The sequence below is a fragment of the Dermacentor silvarum genome, chromosome 1 (genome assembly GCF_013339745.2).
Source record: "Dermacentor silvarum isolate Dsil-2018 chromosome 1, BIME_Dsil_1.4, whole genome shotgun sequence".
Classification (NCBI taxonomy): Eukaryota; Metazoa; Arthropoda; class Arachnida; order Ixodida; family Ixodidae; genus Dermacentor; species Dermacentor silvarum.
The window spans coordinates 288,691,661-288,714,150 of NC_051154.1; the positions used below are offsets into that span (position 1 = coordinate 288,691,661).

The following is a 22,490-nucleotide window of genomic DNA, read 5'->3' on the forward strand; positions in this document are numbered from 1 at the left end:
CAGGTGTGCTTTGTTGCGATAGATTTGTTCTTGCTGCGCACAAGGCTTGGAACGTAGCTGTTCTGTATTTTGTGGTAGCTTGTAGCGAAGATGTATTATCGCTAGTCCCTCGCTTACTCTGTGGACCGTCACGAAACATTCAGCTTTCAACTCATGCTTCGGCACGTTGGTTCAAGTTTGCGCCTATTCACGTATTATTGATACTTTGGCGAAAGAGTGGGCGTAAGTTTGCGTGCGAGTAAGGGTGGATGTGTGTAGATAACGTGCGAGAAACTTACTAAGCCAGTAAGTGCCGACGTTCCAGAGTTGAAGTCAATTCTTTGGAGGTTAGCGATATAGCCCTGGCGGATGAATTAGCTTTTTTTATCCTCGAGGAAAGCTGTGCATCGCGAAGGGCCGGCAACACAGGCAGTCCTTGTGTTGCAGCGGTGGCACAGGTTGATTCCATTCCTTAATATGCGAATCACAATTTTTGCAGCTAACTACCGCACACATCTTCCCTATCTCGTTACACATTTTGCAGCATGAATAGGGCACAATGCGTTACCGAATACCCAGTTGCATTTCCGACAGATGATCGCACAGTACAGCAGTAATGGTTTCGTATTCGTGCGTATTAGCTGAGGCAACGTATGGCGGGCCGCCGAAAGCGCCATCTCGTTCCTCTCGCGCAAACTGCTCCACGAATAGGGTCAATATAATCGCGAAGAAACTGTGCGGGAAGCGCCGTCGCGTGGTCTGCGCAATGTGAACCGCCGCACTCTTTTTCGGAGAACCAATCCGCTCGCGGCCACTGCCGGACCACACATGCCGAAACCATTCTGGATCAGCGTGGCGCAATTTAGTTCAATTTTCTGTGTTTAGCGCAGGAATCTGCGTTTGTATCAAAATGGCGCAATTAGCGCAGAAGTCCCACCCCTGAACCTACGCAGTTCAAATTTTCGGTACACGTCACCAAAAGGTGGCCTTCATTTCTTCAAAATATGAAATATCATCTGTTTTCGCTCCTGCCAGGAAACAAGTAATAGTGTAGCTCTTATTTATAAACGGCCTGAAAATGAAATCGATAAATTCAGAAGTCCCATAAGGCTTTAGAAAAAAATCAGTTTAGCGTTTTATTGGTATTGAAATGGCTCTGCGCGTTCGACAACGGTCATTTTCACGAAGATATATATAACTCGTGATTACACAATGACATTTGGCAGTTAGACCTGTAAGTGGTTTGATTACATTTTTGATTGAGATAATATATTTAGACTGCAACGCTACGTAGACTATCTTTGGACGGAGATTCAATAGTTCCAGCATGTCATAATCCAACGATTTCATGCAGTAAGGCACACCAACCGTTGGGCGCGGTTGGTTGTCAAATCTCGTTAATTCGAACACGCTTAATTCGAACTGACGCTGTGGTCCCGTCAAAGTTGTGTATTCCAATGGGCGAAAACGGCCCGGTAATTCGAACGCGAAAGCACTTGCGACGGTTAATTCGAACATACCGCGCACCGACAATGCTCTCAGCAGCGCGCCAAATCACGTGGCAGCGCTACAGTGTACTAGAAGTACACTGTAGCGGCGCCTCCGACCGGCAATGCTCCGACACCGCCATAGAGCAATTCGCAAGTTCGGTCGCCTATAATAGGGGGCGCGCGACGCGACTCAATATGGTTAAAATTATAGGTAGCGGTACAAGGTAAATTTTAGAAAATTAATAATGAGAGGTATACAAAAATGATAGATAAAGAATATGTATAGTATACGTGATTAAATCAAGCAGGCTAGGTGACTCTTTGTCGCCGCCCCGTGTCAAAGGGGACGCCAATAAATGATCAACATCATATGGCGCCCACAGAGAGCATAGGAACCCCTGAGTACATGTGTGTCCTTCATGTCAGATTTGGCTTAGCGCTTGAAGTTGGCTCCACCTTTTACACAATCAGTGGCGCAACGACGGGGGGGGGGGGGGTCGTAACGTCCCCCCCCCCTGAGGCCGAGTTAAACCTGCCCCCCCCCCCCCCCAACGTGTCCAGCCCCACCGGTCCAACGTGTAGCTTCAGTGCTCTGTTCACATCGCCATTACAATTCAGGAGGTGGCTTGAGGTCGAATTTTCCTCATTAACACAAACACTCTTATCACTGTCTTATATTTATTCACTCACCCTTAAATTACTTTGCGTAAAACACTAATAGAGATAATTACACATTGTCATTATCCTTGGTGTCATAATATTATTGTAATTATTAGGCATTTTATTTGGTGTTGGATTCCTCTGGCCAAAGCAAGAAAATGGCATATTATGCAAAGTGCGCGCTCCCCCCCCCCCCTCACCACAAAAATCCAACCCCTCCCTCCCCTCCTGGCAGAGATCCTGGGTGCGCTACTGTTCATAATCACTGCCGTTAAATGACATCATGCGCCACATACACGCTTCGGAAACGCGGATACGGTGCCTCATTGAAGAGGAAGAGGCCATGAACACCGAACACAATATTTGTTGCAGCGTGAAGGCCTGCAGCGCATCGTCTATCGCTTTGCAAAGGGCTTTGACCGCAGCCGTTACATGTCCGCCAGAAGTCACACGAGCTGGAATTTATGATAGGGAAGGTTCTATCAAGGTACGTTAGCTTCACTTTTTTTCTTCGTGCTAATCGCAGCGGCCCACAAAGCCTGCGTTTCGCGCGCTGCCGTTTCGCGACAAAGAGTAATTTTACTGCTCTGTAATGTTCTCGAGCTCCTTTCACGTAATGAGTTATGAGCAGATATTTATATTCGATAATTGAAGGAAGTATATCACTGAGGTTATCACAAGTGCGATTTCGCTGGTGCAGATGCAGTATCGTTCGAGTGACGAGGAGTCACGACAGAAGCTTGTTGCACTTGAGAATGCCTTGCAGATGCACGTTTATTACGTTCTTGTGCAGGTTGCGTCCACAACGAGTTCTTTCTACCATCAGGCCGTACAGGAAGGCACAGATGTTAACGTCAGTCGTCTCTAATGGGCTTCCATGCTTGCGAGTCTCTAGAGCTGTGACAAAGTGCTACAAACATGCCAGTTTTTATCTTGAATGTTCGTACGTTCTCGTTGCGCTGGCCACAAGTGCGCAGCTCGAGCTTGGCCGCGTGGCGGAGCACGGGGTGCAGCGACAACGAAAACATGCGTTTATGGCAAAACGAAATACCGCGGCAACCACACACTACGACTTGATGCCGGCGAAACCTCACAAAATACTTCCGACGCTCGCCCACGTACATCTCTGGATCGAAGCCAGGCCGTCGTTCGTGTTGCTGCAACACACTGTTGCAGGCTCTAGTTTTTAACGCATCCATTCTCCGTAGAAAAACAAAATAAAATAATGCAGGTAAGCTAAGAACTGTCGTTTTGTTATCTACGTGGCTCCAAAAGAAGTCACTGCTGACGAAATGCGCACTGCACACATTCATCGGTGGTGTAACCGGCCAGCCAATTCGCAGCTTGACAACCCATTCTTTCTTCGTTGCCATCTATGGGGAACGAGTGGAGGCTCACTTCACTTGGCACAGCTTTGTCGGCACATTGCGGCACGCAGCACATGCTATTGCTTTTGAATTTCATCTTGCACAAACGATGCGTAAACACAGATAATAGACCCTACTGGCCACCACGAAGAAAGCAAGCAAACACGCTACCGATATGCCGCCTGCGGTTGCTCCGATACTCTGAAAAAAATCCGCCGACGGCCGCGAAGCGGCGTGACAGTCTACGCAACTTGCGAATATCTTAGGCGAGATCCCTCAACGCCGCGCGGAGAAAAAGAAGAGAGAGAAAAAAGAACCGCGGCAGAATTTTCACGGAGAGTCAAAAGTGAGGGAGCTACGAGGGAAGCCACCCAAGCAACGGGGTTGCCGAGGCCAAATCCGCTTCCCTGCCGCCCTCCTACCTCATCTTCACTCGATGCTCGTGCCACTAAAAACACTATTAAGACAAACATACTATACCACATCCACATGTATAACAAGCGGCAATGCTGAAGTAAAATGACCTAAATTATTATTATAACCATTCTTAGTATTATCATCATCAAGTATGTGATCCTAACAGCTCGGTTGTATCATGTTTCGTATTCTGTGCAAGATCACCAGAGAACATAGACCTTTCCATGTTCTGCCTGTCATCAACACAACCATCCACAGAATACCTTACTTTCATGATCTTAATATTTTGCACAACTCGTTATTGTTCTTTTCCGAGCTTTGCGTTGTTGTGTCATATTGTTCAACTGCCCTTCTCCTCCTTTTCCTTTTGTTTTAATTTTGGCCCTACTTTTATGTAAACTCTTCTTTCTAACATTGTTACTTTATTAATTGTTTTATTTTACTGATATTCCCCTGCTGTTTCTTTATATGTATGCGTGTGCCAAAACTTTGACCTCATGGTAGTTCCTGGGCACAATAAATATTTCATTGATTGACTGACTATTTATAAATTATTTGCCACAAATCACCTTAATTATTTATGCATCACAATGTGCATAAATAAACTATAAAGCATAAATAAACTATAAAAAATGAGTATATAATGCGCAGGCTGCATTATCATGAAGCACAGCTGAACAATATAATGTCTGAAAGGATCCAAAAAGTAATAATAAAACAAAAAAGAAACACCAGATAAATCGTTGCTCAGCACACAATTTTACAAATTTCTGGCTGATGCTGTGCAGCATGTGCAACAAGATTGCCTCGTAAGTGAAATAGGATACCTCCTGAACTCTACGTGAAAACCCATAAGTAACTTGATAAAATCCTTAATAACATGCCTAACTTAAGTGCGATACACTGCTGAAATTCTGGCACACCTCACCATTCTCTAACATTGCGCTGGACACTGAGCATTTCGAAGGTCCAGTTGCTTCGCAGATACAACCAGAGTACCAATCATGATACAAATTGCCGCAAGCGTAGATACGTAACACGGCCAAATCACAGCCGTGACATTGAGATTTGCTGCCACTCGCGCTGAGCGGTAGCACCGCATCCGCATGAAAGCAACAGGCACGTTTGCCCAGTGCATGCAGCATGCACGTTACACACACAAGAAAAAGGAAGGTTCGAGCGAGCGCTCAATAGGAGCAGTAACTGAACCGACAAAACTCTGCCTACTCCGCATCGATCTCCCTGGCTCCTGATGATGCTGCTGGTGCCGTATGGTCTGGTCATGTCTGACCTTCATCACAATGGTGAAAGTAAAAGTTTACACAGCATACTTTACTCGCACAGCACCCAATGCTCCGTACTCCCCAGTGAGGCTTCCTTCACTCCCCCTCCCCTCTTCTTTCTTTCCAAAGCCCCTTCATCACACCACGGAGGTGCTTTGGAAAACTAGCAGCACTGGAAAAACAAAGAGGGCAATGGAAGCGTGGGGCAACGTGGCACCGTGTGTCTACACTGAGTGGCAGTACTGGTTTTGCTGGCGTTGTGATGGTTTCAGCATTCATCAGCATTGAGGGGGCTTAGGAGACCACCTCCGAGAAAACTATTGCTGTACAGGTGCGAAGACTTCCGGAAATGGAGGTCGCCAGTGGTGAGGATGACTAAGAAACTAGCAACTTTCCAGCTGCGAGCCCCACCCCCCCAATGGTTCACCTAAGACCACGTTAATATCTTGGTGAACATTTGAGAGCCCATTATCCGGTTTACAGAACTTAAAACCTGATTAATTCAGTGATTTTTGCCAGTAAGCACAGTGCCCGTCGTCTCTGGTAATAAAATGTTTCTTTTGCACCTTGTTCAGTTCATCAGTAATATTGAAGGAAAGTACCCTTATACTTCTGATATAGCAAACACTTTGGGGAACGAAGGTGTTCTTTGTATGTGGTCTCGACTGCATTATCCACAGGGGATATTCAAAAATTCAACCCCTTGATAGATGATATCAACGACCTTCGTTACATTGTATCGCCATCATGTGGGAAAAGCTTCACTTTTCCTAGAATATAATATTATGGACAGTGCACTCGAAAAGAATGATGCTACCTCGCTATTCCTATGTCTCACTGGATCGTCAAGCTTACCCTGCCAATGTGCAAACTCATGGCAAGTCGCTAGCCTTTCAAACACACGTGTGAACATTGTGTAAATGCAACAAAGAAGCACACCAAAAGTTGTCGCAAGCGTTGCATCTGCGAAGGAAAAAATGAAAGAGAAGATGGGTGTTCTCTCTGCCATTTGCAGACAGTGTCCATACACATCTACTGATTTGTAAACACAAGCTGTAATTGAATTTATTGAATTTTGGGGTTTTACGTGCCAAAACCAGGATTTGATTATGAGGCATGCCGTAGTGGGGCACTCAAGATTAGTTTTGATCGCCAGGGGATCTTAACGTGTCCCCAATGCACAGGACACGGGCGTTTTTTGTATTTCGCCCGCATACAAATGCGACCGCCGTGGCCAGGATTTGATCCCGCGACCTCGTGCTTAGCAGTGCAACGCCATAGCCGCTAAGCCACTGCGGCTGGTGAGCAGTAGCTAATAGCAGTCGAAACCGCACATGACTAAAAAAATGTTAGATTGCGGATGGTTTAACGTGCCATAACTACGAGCAGACTATGAGGCACATTGCAGCTGGGGACTGCAGACTAATTTTGACCACCTGAGGTTCTTTTAACATGTACCTAAAATCTACGTTAAATATACGTGCGTAAGATTTGCTGCCACTTGCGCTGAGCGGTAGCACCGCATCCGCATGAAAGCAACAGGCACTGTTGCCCAGTGCACGCAGCATGCGTGTTACAGATTCTGGCCCACCATGAAAATGCGGCCGCCGTGGTCGGGATCGAAGTCAATACTGGTGCCCTTGAGCTTAGCAGCGCAACGCCATAGCCACTAAGCTAAGGCGCGGGGCGGCGGGTATAGCGCATGACTCGCATTTTCTGTATTTTACATTGTCGAAAACCAAAGCGCATATTATTGTTGCCACAAGAATTTCTTCCCGCTCAACTTTCTTTGCGGCGTATGTGAACTTTACTCATTAATTAAGTTCTCAAGAGCTTGGCAGCCAATCCCCATGATTTAGAGCAAGTAGGTATAATAGGCTGTTTTCCAATACGTGGCACTATTTTCTGTTTGCTAGTATTTCGTAAATTACCCACGACACCTAAATTACACAAGAAATGCATTAAAAGCCATATGACCCCGACAGCTCAAGAAGTGCAAATTCTACTGAGTAGTCTTTCTCAGGCTTCAGCCACATCTGCGCCCAGATAAACGAAGTGCGACGAGTGGCTCAGTATCGCAGCAAGGCTCTAGTCGACATTGACAGGAAAAGGAAACATGCGTGGCACACACATTTATTCGCTAACGTAACAAAGAAAGATATATGAAACGAGACGGATTACAGGATGAAAATGCAAAGCGATATCTAATTCATATACTATTCGAACAGTCGAGTGCCAACAGCTGCGGCAAAGGAAATGCCCGTGGCGTGCTCCTCATGGACGAGCGGGGCCCCCAGTAGCAGGCTGTGGCTACGGGTATGGTCAACCACAGCTCCCGCAGGTAGAGAGCGCACTCATCTTCCATCGCGGCTGCATCTGCCGTAGCGGCTAACCTCGACGGCATGCGCGATTCCAGCGGTGTAGTTGATGTCGACTGTGTTGTTGCTGGCACCAACAGTTCGGCAGCTGTCGCCTGCAACGATGGGCCCAGTGACACTGGTTTGAAGGATGGCGTATGGTAGGCCTCCACTGGCTTTGCCTGGGTATTAGGGCACCGCTGTCTTCGGCGGGCCATTGGTTGAGGCTGCCAGAAATCTTTGGCACAAATTTTTTTTACTCCTGAACGGGATAGCCCTGCGTGGAAACGAACGAGGGTGCAAACAGTTCAGCAGCATGATTTCTTAAGCATGCAATAGCCAAGTGTGGGTGGCTGTGCACATCACACAATGTTGATGCTGACAAGCAAGGAGCATTCACTTAGGCACTCGCGATACCGCTGGAGAAGTGCATCAGTGTGGTTTTTTGAATGTCCAGGTACGGGCTTTCTTTTCACGTACGGAAGCCTTCGAAACATAGCTGAAATTAGTTATAGTTAACCAGTCGCTGAGAGACGAAGCAGACAGTGACCGCATCGATGCTGCACTAGTATGAATACAGGCAGCACACATTAAAAAAATGTATACGCAGTGGCACTTCGTTGAGAGTAGTGTGTCCCGATCTTTCCTTTTTTTCTAGATGGAGGGGGAAGGGGGGAGGCGAATGAAATGCACTTATAGCATTCAAATGATAATATTATATACTGTCACCTAAGGCCACACGTTTGTGCGAAAACTGCAGAGCCTTCCCATATCACGCATGAAAAGAATGCAAACTGTCAGTTGGCAGGGAACTCACACTCACCTGTACTTTCTTTTGAAACATTGTGCTCTTTTTACTTTGTTTTCCACGTGCTTCGTTTATACTGCGTCTACCCAGCTTACAAATATTTGCTCAGCAAATTCTGGTATGGTAATAAGAAAGCAAGCAGTCATCTCCAGCGAAACTGAAGTAGCAAGATTATTCACAATTACAACTTCACTGCTTCAGTGCATATCTGCCTTTCTGGTTTCAATTTAAGTTATCGCTGAGTTCAGTAATATAAACTACGGAACTCGAAGCGGCGGTGCGTTAACAAGATCAGCAGATTGCGCGTTACACGGTTTGCAGAAAGAGAGAGAGAATAAAAACGAGCCTTTTTTAATTACCGAAACCGTGAGAATCGTAACTCACTATAACAGAAAGCTCTATCTGCTTTGAGGCACGTCGTAGTAGCGTACTCCAGCCGGATTGTTTTGACCACATCTAAAGGGCTTAGCGTGCAACAAATGCACGTTATATGCAAGCGTTTTTGCATGCCGCCTTCCATCGCAATGCGGCCGCCGCTACAAAGATCCAACCAGTGTCTGTGCACAATAGCGCAATGCCGTAGCCACTGAGCTGCCGCATTGGGTTGAAATTTTTAAAGCGATAGCATCATAAGCAGACCTCATTTACTTTGCAGGTATCCGTTGCGGGGATACACACACATATTTCAAGAGCGGCCGCGTGTGGCTATCATGTAATTGATAACGCTCGCGCTCTCTGGAAACTTGTGCGGAGTGGGTACTTTCGCAACACTCCCCACAGCCGGGCACCCCCACTACCTTTCGCGCCTTGCTGTGAAGCTGCTGCCGAGTCGCCTCGTTTCCTCTTTCTCGGAACATGCGGAGACTCATTCTCCACAGCTCGGGGAGAAACGCCATTTATTGCCCCAATGCTACTTTGTCTTTCGGCTGAAGAGCGTGCAACTGACTGCATGTCGACTCAGCCGCAGACCGTCGGTCGCCGTCTCCCCCGCAGCACCCCGGCCACGGCAAGCAATTCACCTCTCCAGGGCCGAGAGCGCGGAGTAACACGAGCTGCGCTGAACCCTTATGCTCTTGTGTGCATCCCCCCCTCCTTCCCCATTTCCGGATTTAGTCACAGCTGCACGGAACACTCCAACGTTACGGCTTCTTGTCTGTTGCATATAACTGCAGGTGAACAATAAACACCTTCAGTTGAAAACTCGTCCCAGTTGCCACTTCCCTACCGTGGTTGCGACTCACAGTGAACCACGGGTTAGGGGACTACTGGCCGCCGTGAAAGTGCTAGCGAGTAACTGCCGCTCTTCTGGTGTGGCATTATCCCGAGAAGGGTCAAATTCGCAGGCGCATATTTGAGCAATGTACACCTGTAATGGCTGACGAAAAATGTGGGCCAATCCCAAAGGTAGTGCAGTCAGCGTTTCAACGGGCTAATTGTAACGAGCAAGGAATGAGAGAGAAGCTGGCACGTGACGTACACGCCTGCAGACGTTTCAAATAGCGACTTTTGCACGAGCGAAACATGCGTTCGTGGCCTAACGCTTGTACCGTTTGGCTGCTGTGCTGGAAGACAAATGTTCCATCCCGTCATTAGTCACATTTATTTATAGCATTATAGGCGGACTTCACGTGCTTTGGAGGCGTCTTGGTGTATTGAGCTTACGCGAGTCTGTCAGTGCGCATGAAATTGCAAGTTTGCATACGAGGTATAGAGACGTCACTTTGATTAAAGCTGACGAGACACCTACCGTAAGTCAGAAGAAATGGGTCGATCCTGGAGATGTTAATGGTGAACTGGGACACCGTCATGCTATGCTAGGCTCAGTAATCTCTATGCTGCAAAATGTGGCTCAGAATATGAACGGTTTTGTAGAATTTAGCTGCACCACGAAAACTTCCCATCAGACAGATTCCAACAGGTATGTTGTATCTGACGTGATTAATTGTACCGACTGTATATATAAATATATACCTCCGAAACTTATAAGCACACTTTCGCATACTTTCCCAATTAGCGGTAGGTAAATTCCAACCAAATTTTTTCCCTTTTCTTTTCATGATTTACCATGAAACTTAAAGAGTGGCCGCAATCCTTCAATCAATCATTTTTCTTTACATCACCGCTACAAACAGCGAACGAAAATAAATAGCCGGCAGGGAACACAGTGCTATGGCGTCCTGCGTCCACAAAGCTATCGTGTCACATATATTGCTGGCGTAATACAATTTTACTGAATATGCCCCCAAACAAAGGCATTGTAAGAGTGATGATGTATATGAACACAGCATTACAGTATTCATGACGTCATTTATACCTTTCTTGTCTATGTAAGAATTTTGGTGGAGAAGAAAAAGCATATTTAGGCGGGTAGAGTTTAAAAAGTAGGACTGAATGCTTTCACCATAGTGCCATGTCTCCGTAATAGCTGAGGCGTTGGCCGAGCTTGGTCGAAGAACCACAAGGCAACAGGCAATCATGGAGCAATCAACACACCAAGGGGTAAGATATGGACAGTGAAACCTTTCGTTTGTTTACATGCTTTGTTTGCCTTGTGGGCAGTGTTCACGCTGCACAACCATTTTTGTAGCATCACTAAATACTGCATAATCACGAATGCCCAACCGACCGAGACAAACACGAGCTTGACTGCTGCATTCACATCCCACGCTGATCACCTCGTTTCTAAACAAGAGCGCCAAACAGCCTCTGTGAGTATTCTTGAAGCACTTCTTGAGTGCTGCAGTAGAATTGGAAATTTCTGCGATGACCGACTGACGGTACGGCGATCGCGCCGGGAACACTTGACACGATTGGTGCAAGTGTGTTCCATTTCTGGCCAGTATTAAAGCCAGCCTGTGTGTGAGGCTATGAAGAAACCTTGGAGCCTAAATATTGCCATTGGTAATGTGTTCTTCCAGTTGACGTCACTTCGCGTCGACCAAAAAGATAGATGAAGCTACGAAAAATGCCACGTGACAATTGCTTCAGGTGCACAAGAAAGCATGACGTTTTCTTGTGCGCCGGTGAAGACACACAAGTAACGTGCTTTGGATGCATGTTAAAGAATCACAAGGTGTTAATGTTAATCCCATGGTATTGCAGAAGGGGTTTTTCACTGACTGAACACTGCAAACACAAATTAGCCCATGTGGGCGTTGTAACAGCCGACATGCCATTTTTGCTCCCAAGATCAAACCAAGTACTCCCACGAGAAAAAGTAAAATAAGCTAAAACAATTGTTTTACCACCAACCTCATTTAGCAGAACATTAAAGGGACATTGCGGTAGTAAAATGGGAGTTTTCAAACTATAACCGCAGCGTAGGGTAGATGGGAAGTATTGAAATACACCCATATCTGACATGACCCAAACAGTGGAAATGATAACTCAGTCTGGTGTCGAAGTCTGCAACGGAGCGAAAGTTTGTGCTGCTGAGCATCGACACGAAAGGGGACATCAACGACAGAGGAACTGAATTTGCAATCGTGGATTTATCCGTTGCACACAAATTTCTTTTGACTCGTTCTGTGTCCCGGGCAAGAAAGCGGTGATGCTTTCGAAGGACCCCGGCAAGGAGTACGGGCTCTGTGCCAAGTTTGTGCTGTGGCATGTGCGCATGGTGCGCTGAAGCCTTGAAAATGATCATCTGTGGTTTCACATGTCCAACAAGGATCACACAAGCAGAAATGCTGCGACAAGCAAGCTTGCAAAGAGACACAAGCCAGCAACAGACTGCCTACACTCCTTGGCTACTATACCAAAAAAACCCGTGTATAATACGGACCCGCATATAATATGAGGTGTTATTTAGGGATAGCAATAACAAAATAAAAGTTTTCATCCGCATATAATGCAAGTGAGGAAAGCTCATAGAAAGCATTTATTTGCATTGCAGTTAATGTTTAGTCGTCGTCCGTTTCACTGGCACTGTCCTGATAGCCCCCTGTCAGAGATACCTTCCCACAGAAAGTCATCTTCAGTGCTATCAAGTGCGTTGGAGATGCCACACTTCTTAAAAGAGCAACTGACGAGCTGCTCGGAAATTCTGGCCCATGCATCTGCAATCCAGCTAGAAAGCACCGCTGGAGAGGCCCGTTTCAGCCGTCCGGTAGCCGTTACTTCCGGGTCTCCCGCCCTCATCCACTCTTGGTAGCAGCACTTGATCCGGTCTTCTGACGAGTTCTGTGCGAGATTCGTGCAGTAGCTTCTTCACGGTATCGGCCAGGTGACAGCGGAATGCGTTTAACACAATATTGATGGGAACCACAGCAGTGCTCCAGGCCGCCAATACCACACACTTAATCCAATCGAGCACGAGTGCTTCATCCATCCACCCTTTGTCCTGACATCGCACAACGTTTTTTGGAAACTTCTTATTTTTCGGAAGTGTCTTTCGCTTGAACACTACGTAGGCTGGAAGCTTGCGACCATCCGCCATACAGGATAACATTACGATGACCCGAGTCTTCTCATTGCCAGTTGACCTTACGCAAACTTGTTTAGAGCCTTTCTCTTGCACTATGAGCGCAGGCCGCATGTCAAGGTGCACGGGCTTCTGATCAGCATTGCCGATCTGGCCCAGCTGAAAGTCAACATTCTTCCGCAGCTTTATCACATGCCACTGAAAAGCCACAAGCTGTTCTTCATAGCTTTTAGGGAGTTATGTGATATTGACGTCTGCAGAGGCGAAGAAAATCCAGCGTCTGTGTTCAAGAATGGCACTGCTATGACAACTACAAAGCCGGGTCACGGGCGGCAAGTGACATGCGAGCTCTACCGAGGTATCGCTTTGGTGGCCTCAAAAGGGGCCTTTTAGAAAATGCCAGAAAGTTGCCGTGGCGGCCTCTCAGCTTGAGAAATCCACAAGCATCTCTCCACGTACATCTTACTGGCTTGCACGAGAAAACCCCATGTGCGTTAGCTTTGCTTGCTTTACGCGAAGCTTACCGACATCGATTGAGCCAAACTGCTCATCTACAACAAATTTAGCCAAAGTGAAATTTTGCCGCAGTAGGCCTTTCAGGAGGAAGACAATTTCTGGTTCCCTGTTGGCCCCGGATATGCGTGGTGCTTCCAGTTTCTCACCTGCGCACAAATATTGGAAGTTGCTGTCTCGCTCGCTGATATGTAGAGTAGTTCTAGGACTTTTCGATCTTGGCCATGAGGGTACAGTCTATCCAGTGATTGAAATCAATCAACAGCATGAGCCTCCGTCCTGTTATGATGTCGTGTACAATTTTCTCAGAGCCTGCGTGTTCAGACACCACGTTATCGCCAGCTGCCTCCTCTTCGATTTCGTCATCAGGCAGTTGCGGTGCATTGGCTACGATGGTCTGAAGAAAGCAACAATTTTTGTTAAAACTCTTATACGGCCTAGTTGACAATGTAGGCACAGTCGAAGCTTGTCATAAAGAAGTAGCATAGAACACAAAACTGCTCTCGTTACATACAATATTTGCGATAAAAAAATACAAAATCACTGAATTCGACATCTTTAAAAGCATATAAAGAATCATCACGAATGCAAGCTTTCAGAAACAAAACAGATTTGGAATACCTTTGACGTACGACGACATCCGAACAACTTCACTGCTTTCAGGGAGTCAAAGTTAAAATGTCAAGTGAAACTTGATACTGATATCAGCGATAAGCATTTAGATTTGTTTCGTTATATCGGATAATTTATTATATCCATGTCTGGCTGTAATAATGTTATTTTCGTGCCTGACTGTAGTGGGTGACCAGCTTAAGAATACAATGCAGCAGCAAATACAGTGCAGCCCTCTCAAAGACAATTTGTATAGATGTGCCGGCCAATTGCCTTCTTATTTTTGTGATGTCAAAGTGGAGGCGAACGTCTTTCAATGTCGGCATCTCTGTGGGAGTACACTTCAGAGCGTGGAGGCACAAAACACCAGTGCAACAGTTTTATGAATGGAGTTTGTAGAGAATTCTTAGGCTGTCACCAAGCACAGTTGCCGATTTTCATGTATTGTTTTGGAGAAGTAACAAAGTGTTGACCATGTTCCTCCTTTAGTGCCGGGCTCATTCTACGAAGTGGGAAATGTGAACAGCAATTTTCCCCAACCAAAGGAGCAAACTTCAACATGGAGTGCATACGAATCTACTCATATTTAATTCAAAGTCACAGGTACCACAAATGTTTTACTGTATTACCACATCCTTAAATTATCTGAACCAAAATTGAATGTTTGAATTGATATGCACACCACCTCGTGTACAAAAGGCCATAATATCTGGTCTGCTGTAGAAGTAAAAAAAGAATAAAAATTTAAAAAGTGTGATACCTACAAGTTACCTGGTAGGCATTGCCATGTTGTAGCAGTGGTAACCAACATGCACAACATAGAATATCGTGGGGTAAAAAAAAAAGTAAACCAAATTACCCCAGCGCGTGCCACTAAGTATAACGGGCTTAACATGCACAACAGTCAGAATAGCAAATGTTGCTTTGTAATGTCTTGTAAAGGTTTTCCAAACAGTAACTTCCTGATGTTGCTCTGTCAAGGAATGCCAAAAAGTTCTAGTTACTTAAGTACTCGTTCAAATTGGGCACTTTTTCAAAATGCACTGAACACACAGTGGGCAAGACAAAAGTTTCTTTTTCAGGAATCATTGAATTTGATCATTGCAAGCAAATTGCATTAAAAATGCAAGACAAGAGGAAAAAATACTTTTGAGCACCTGTGTTTACGTGTTTTACACCCATATCTTTACACATGTGGGTGTAAAACATGTAAACCAAGCAGCTGCATGTATCAGACAATAGAAACATGCGATGCCTAAATGCGTGGCAGGTGCACTGCTTTTCTTTACCTGCTTTACTGTTGACACTGACCGTGGTTGACCTAAATAGCATCGATAGGTGCAGAGCGGCAATGCTGAGTCATATAACACGCAGTCTGCGTTTTTCTCTGGTTCACAGATTGGCCATGATGAGTTGACAATAACCCACCGAACTGATCTGCCACAAAGATCCCGCTCTTCGCCACTCATTACTTGACAAAGTGGATGGATGTCAGAGCCATACCTGACTGTTTGGCCACGCATGTCTTTTCTGATTGACTACGTCATTTTCCGTTAAGGAATGCCACGGTTGCTGATCACTCCCGATGGCGCATTCATGTGCCTTCAAGAAATGATCTCTCTGCATAGTATCAGACCCACCACTGCTTCTCTGCTACGTCTACCGATGAATGGACTGGTTGAATGCACAAACCGCATGGTGAAGGACATTGTAGTATCTTATGTTTGTCCTAGTCACGACGAATGGGATGAATATGTCGCCACTTCATGTTTGATATACCGTATTTACTCGAATCTAGGCCGACTCCGATTCTAAGCCGACCCCCCAAAAATTTGAAGTCAAAAAAAAAAACTTACCTCGAATGTAGGCCGAACGAAAAAGCGAGGACAGCATTCGCAAAATGAAACAGCATTTATTAAATATGAACATGCCGAGCTCATTCTATGTCACCATCGCTGCTAGCCTCGTCGCTATCTTCCTTACTGCTGACATCTTCAAACAGTGCGCTATATTCAGTACCATCCAGCGCATTAGAGATGCTGCATTTTTGGAAGGAGCGCACGTTGCGGCGCACGCTAAAACCATCTCCCGTGGCCTCCTCCAACGACAGACCGATGCCGAAGTTCCGCCCGGCTTGAACGTTTGACGATGCCTCTACGGCTAGCACAACTACTGTATTTACTCGATTCTCACGCTTCCTCGATTGTAACGCGCACCCGTTTTCTGTGAGGAAAAAGTCCTTTACCAGTACCGCGCACCTCATGCTTTCAAACTGAAATACAACTTTCTGTCATTTGGAAAAATAATTTCCTCCCGATGCACTGATGTTGCGATGAATAAAAACAAAAAGTCGCCGTTTCGCCCGAAAGGCGATGCATCGAATGCGGTAGCAAATTAGTAGACCGCTATTAACAAGCACGGTGTCACGCGCGCTCACGCAAACATGAACACTCGCTCGTTGACCGCGGAAACGAACTGTCAAAACGCTGGAGACGAAGCGCGCCTTCGTGCTAGCATGCCTCTCGCTTCAACGCGGCGAAAACACGGCGCGCGGCAGACTTTACCCGTCGCAGATTGCTTTCAAGATAGGGCCAAACCTGATCGTATCGCCGGAGTGGATCGTCGCAGATTACGTCCTGCTTCGGTCCACTGAAACCGTTCCGCACTGCTTTGCTGGCGAAAATCCTCTCCTTCTGTTGGCGCCAGTCCCGCTCGCAAGTTTCAGATTCTCCGAACGCCCGTGATGCGGCCCGATTTCCGTCCGTCTCCGCACAGATGATCACTTTCCTTTTAAATGCGGCATCATGAAGAACTCGATACTTCATGCTGATAGATAGAGCAGACGCTGAGAACGTGAAGACCGACGGTAGACTATTGCCTAAGCACGTGTACTGCAGCACACGGAGGAAGCTTCCGCATGCTACGGTAGCTAGGCTCGACGCGCGTGCGAGGCGGCCATTCTGAAATGCCGACGCAGATTTAGGGTCGTGTTGAAAGTGCGCGTTAGATTCGAGTAAATACAGTATTTGTTTAGAAAGCGGCACTATAGTGGCATCGCCCATTTGGTGCCATCACGATAACGCCACACCGCGCGCCGATGCTGCAACATACCGATACTACCGATACGACGCAGGTCAAAATAGCGACGTCGCTCGTGTACTTCAGTTGGCTACTGGCGCGGCTAGTAGCGGCTGCGATACTGACTTTTCTAGATGGCGCTAACTATGCACCATATTTATCAGTTTCAGTTAAAAACTGGCGCGTTTTTTTTAAATCCCCGAATCTAAGCCGACCCTAGAGTTTCGTACGTGATTATTTGAAAAAAACTATCGGCCTAGATTCGAATAACTACGGTAAACACCTTCAAACCAGAAGTAACAAGAGAAGCACAATTTAAGCCCATTTACAGAAGGGTGCTCAGAATGCAACAACAAGTTTCTTTTTTGTCCTCGATGCTAATGGGCACCGATGGCCAACAGACACAACCCTATAGAGTTGCTTTGCAAGGCATACCTCAGAGGGCAGCTAGCCATTGGGCACCATCACATACAGGTGGCTTCTTCCCAAAAACCTCGCCCTTGGTCATTCAAGGCTCGAGATCTGGCACTTGTTTGGCGTGCCCAGAGTGTTTCCCCAGCACTGCGAAAAGTGTCTGCCATGTCTTTACTGGTCTTGTGTGGTGAAGCAGCTTGGCCCCATGAGAAGCAGTGCCCGAACTTGGCGACAACACTGCCAACAGCGTTTTTCCCACTCCCACAAGTAAGACAAAACTGTACGTTCATTGAGACTTCTGCATTAACTTTGGTTTGCTGCCAACTCAGACTCTAAAGAAAAGGGAGGGGGTAAGCATAATGGGTCAGATAGCGGATTGTTATGATAGATTACGAATGAGTCAGTGCATGACACAGGGCAGAGCGAAAAGAGGAAAATAAAGCAAAAAATCACGGTATTGACAAGCCTACGTAGAAGGTTCACTGTGTAGCAAGAGATCTCTGCTACACGGTGAATGATGGGCAATAAAAACTGGCAGGAAGCTCTTTGCTGACCATTCAAGGCATCTTGCTTCCATTTATTTTGCATACACAACTACAAAGCTTATTTCTGTTTCACCGAAATCGATATGTTCATTGTAAACATCGAAGTATTTGTCACACAAATTCGTTATCATGAGGTGTCGGAGGTATGGTAAAAAACAAAGGTAATGCTGCGTTAACAATGGTTATGTTATGTTAACAAATGTAATGAGGTTTATGTGCAATGCCCCTAACAAATTGAGCGGGTTGTGTAAAATAGTCAGCAGGGTGGATATTGTTGCGTGAGAAGACTGCTCTAAGAAGCATGCTTGCAAGTTCATTGAATGTACAACGCAGGTCGCATATAGGATCTAGCTCACATGTAACCGTTGCTATATCGGGCAAACGGGAAAATGCATTAACAATAGCCTGCACAAGCATGCCGCTTCACTAAAAGGTAACCCATACAGTCATCTGGCTACCCACTGTAACATTTGTGGTTGCAGAGCGATCTTTGATAAGAGTAAAATATTTAGCAGATATCGTTAACAGCGCACGCGTGAAATCTTCGAGACTTTTTGCATATTAACAAGTGGCATCGCATACGTCAGTTCTGCGTCCCTCATGCTGTCAACAAAAGAACTGGATTATCCCCATGGCTAATGCTTATCCTTTTTCTTTCTTTGTATGACCTTCAGTGATGTCCTTTTATGCTGCTTCTGGAAATAAAGCATTTGGTTGTTCGTCAGTGCTCTGTCCTGTGCTCTTCACTTGTCCTGTGTCGCGCTGTTTTTGTATTTTTCTAATGATGAACAAACCAGCCCCTTTGAACACGCTGTTAACAAAGGTATGCTTTGTGTCGAACGCAACTTCGGTATACTAAGGAGGCTAGACTGTACACTGTCATACCATATTTTTCTGCGCATATCCCATACCCCCTAATACAACACTCTGGAAATGAAAAAAAATAATTCACACGTGGTAACATGCATGAACTGCATACATCAACGTTTAAGTCTTTGTAAAAACAGTCTCCGTCAATGATTAAGTCTGTAAAAACAGTCTCCCTCAATGATTAAGTCTGTAAAAACAGTCTCCGTCAATGATTAAGTCTGTAAAAACAGTCTCCGTCAATGATTAAGTCTGTAAAAACAGTCTCCGTCAATGATTAAGTCTGTAAAAACAGTCTCTATTCGACAAAGCTCATGATCTTCAGCTTCTGTCGCAGTGTAGAGGACCGCCACTTGGCGCAGCTCATTGCGATCTGACTTCTGATTCACCAATGCCCTATTTGCAAACCACTAACGAGGCCAAAATAAAAAGGTGACACGAAAAGAGAAGAATGAGCGACCATGAAAGATCAGAAAATGGAGCTTTGCATGCAGGGGTCTGGAGAAGGTGGGGTTCCCTAGGAGATAACGAAACAGAATGGTGGCAAACTCTGCCTCGAGTTTTGGCTTCACAGCAGCACAGTCTGCGCTGCCATGATGCCGCACCTTCTGGCAAAATTTACATATAACCTTGCACCTCGACCATACGGTTGAACTTTCAGAATTTTGCATGCGGGTTATTTGCACAAAAATGCAGTACGTATTTTTCTGAACTGCAATCAGCACTTAAAATAATAAATAAATTATGGGGTTTTATGTGCCAAAACGACAATCTGATTATGGGCACGCCATAGTGGGGGATCCCCGGAAATTTGGACCACCTGGGGTTCTTTAACATGCACCTAAATCTAAGTACACTGGTGTTTTTGAATTTCGCCCCCATCGAAATGCAGCTGCTTGCCTCAAACTCTACGAGTATGTCCTGCATACCGGGAGTGGAGGTTTCTGGCAGCTTCGTACATACCGGAGCAATCCAGTGGTTCTTCTGTAGTCGCACCTCCTGGTCCGAAGCAGTCGTTGGGCTTAAATGCTTGTCTACGTGGCCTTTTTCCACAAGCTGCTGCACAAGAGCTGCAGTTGTTCCTGGCACTGCCTTCAAATAACTCTTTGAATCACAACTTCACATGACCGTCGATGTCCAGTGACAAACTTTGCCTGAAACACAGCACGCGTGTTGAGAGAGAGTTGTTTAAAATCTTCATTTTTAGAGTTATGGTGCTGAATGATGCATGCATTTTATGCACTTAATTCAATGTGAAGTCCATTTTTGTCTTTTAATTCAGGAAAAAAAAACACAGTGCCTTCGACTGCGTTAAGCAGGGTACCTATTATTGGCTCCTTTACAATTCAAGTAGTCAATATGACCAAAATTATTGCTCTGTCTTTCCTAGAAAAGTTGCGAGACTCCACAGTAGACTTCCAGAAGAGCATCTTGAACAGTGTCTGGACAGAGCAATAGCGTTAGTCTCTTTGCACTTTTTGAATCCGACAGAAGCCCATAATACTGTCGAACACCTTTACAAGCAAAGCCTCTACAAAGAAGTGACCTGTACGATGAAGGAATAATTCTGGCCCATTTAAATTGTGAGCGGTGCAGTGCGCGACCTTTACAACGAAGTGACACCTGTATAACGAATGATTTGGGAGGCCCCAAGCACTTCATTATAAAGGCGTTTGACTGTACCCAGTTTAGTGCTATCTGAAGAAACGATTTTCCACAATTTATTCATGAAGTTAAGAATGGGAGACTTGTGTAAGACTGGAACCAAAATGAGAGAAGCAAAAATGAACTTCAGATTCAAAATAAGCACGATACCCCTCAAAGAACAGATTTAAATGAATTCTTCGTCTAACACTGGTGTCACATGGGCACTTTTGGTGTCGCTCAGGGCTAAATCCTCGCAGCGGACTAAATTTTCCTAAATTCTTGTTTACACCAGTCACCGGTTCGAGAACCAAGAGTAAGCCAGACGACAGCAAGACAAAAGTTGTCAGGGTACGGTTGCTCTTTCAATAAAATGTTTCAAAAGTACTAGCCCTGCAGCTCTGCCAATGTTGCTTCAACAGCACATTAACCCCACAATATCACTATAATTGGGCGTTATCTTGTGAATTCATATTAGGGTAAGGAAGGAATGAGTGAAGACCAAAGTTGCATGGTCAAAGCCTTGTTTCCTACTTATGCTAGTAGTACCCTCTGATCAAACCCTCCGACTACACCATCTCAATCGGCATTGTGTGTTCATTTGAACTTCCCACAAAGCTCAAACATCAAGAAAAATTAGAACTTGTTTACCTTTTTTTTGGTCATATCTGCACATTTAAAAAAATAGGTATAAATTGTTTTTTGGGTCACCTTAGTATATTAATTAACAAGTTTTCTGAACTACCCACAAGTGAAAAAAACTGCAAGTGATCAAAAAAACCTATTATGGGCTGTGCATTAGGTTTTCCTGCACTTAAATAATAATTTTTATGTAACAAACTTGGTTTAGGAAAACATGTAGGGCTCTGTGGGGTTTGTACCGACATGCTTGCCCCAAAACACAGCCTTCTGGGAAACGAAACTCAAGTTGGCTGTAGAAAAGCTATTATATTGAATTAATTAGGGTGCTCCGAGATTTGCCGATACTTTATTTAGGTATTAGAATTACCGGACGTTCATTCACTGCAAAAATATGCGTCGAGAATACCATGCGGGTGCTCCTTTAAAATGAGCATGTGCCCCATAACAAAAAGTTCATAACAGTTGGACTTTAAATGAATAACTCACCCTGTTTGACTTCGGACTTGTTTGACGTCATCAGGCTCCTGTCATCTTTCAGCTTGCAGACAGACATAAGCGTAAATGTTGTGCACTATCCACTTGGTTCAGTTTGCGCATCTTGGTGATTCATTGGGAAAAACCACAGCGCAACAAAGACAGGGACACGAGAGAGCGACACGCACGCAGCGCTGACTTGCAACAGTTTATTCATGAGGACATGAAGGAATGAATGTATATGGCACTACCATGAGCCCATCATGTGAAAACTTAACAAAACACTGGAGCATCATTTCCAATGATGATAATGATAGCCACGTGCTGACAATGCACACTGGCTGTTTGTCATTCAAATGTTGTTTAGATATGCGAATTCCCGAGATGAAAGTGCAATCGAAGGTGAATTGACACACGAGCTATCAAATTTCTTGATGAAATCTGCCTCAATTATTTCACGTGTCAGCTGTAAGTTAGGTCTAGCCAGCACTTCACTTTTGTCAAAGTAGGGCTTACACCCGTGATCAGAGCAATGAATGCCCAGATGACCCTGTACCGTGTTGTACACACAGTCATGGTGCTCCCCGAGACGATCATTTATGCACCTACCGGACTGTCCCACGTACTTTTTTCCACAGGAGAGAGGAATCGTATACACCACGCCAGTGGTGCAGGACACTAAGCCATTCCTGTTTCACTATACAACGACCACGCCTGGTTTGCGAAGCAAACTTGCAAAGTTGCGATAGTTTTTCCGGAGCGAAAAAAACCACCGCAACACCAGCGCGTTGCCCTACCCTCTTCAGTTTGTGGGACACATCAAGTATATACGGAAGTACTGCAAGTTTTTTTTTTCCACTGGCGGACATGGTGCTCGATTGTTTTCACCCCGCTTGATTTGCTTAAAAAGTGGAAAA

The 22,490-nt window shown here is 45.4% G+C and overlaps 1 long non-coding RNA gene across 1 annotated transcript; it reads right to left on the minus strand.

The window, feature by feature from the left end:
- Positions 1-6,927: 6,927 nt before the first annotated feature.
- On the minus strand, positions 6,928-22,088 carry LOC119437204 (uncharacterized). Its single transcript, XR_005189270.2, has 4 exons — positions 21,586-22,088; positions 19,777-19,967; positions 13,447-13,694; positions 6,928-7,830 (listed from the first exon to the last, which is right to left on the minus strand). It is a non-coding gene; the product is annotated as an uncharacterized LOC119437204 (long non-coding RNA).
- Between the last annotated feature and the right edge of the window lie 402 nt (positions 22,089-22,490).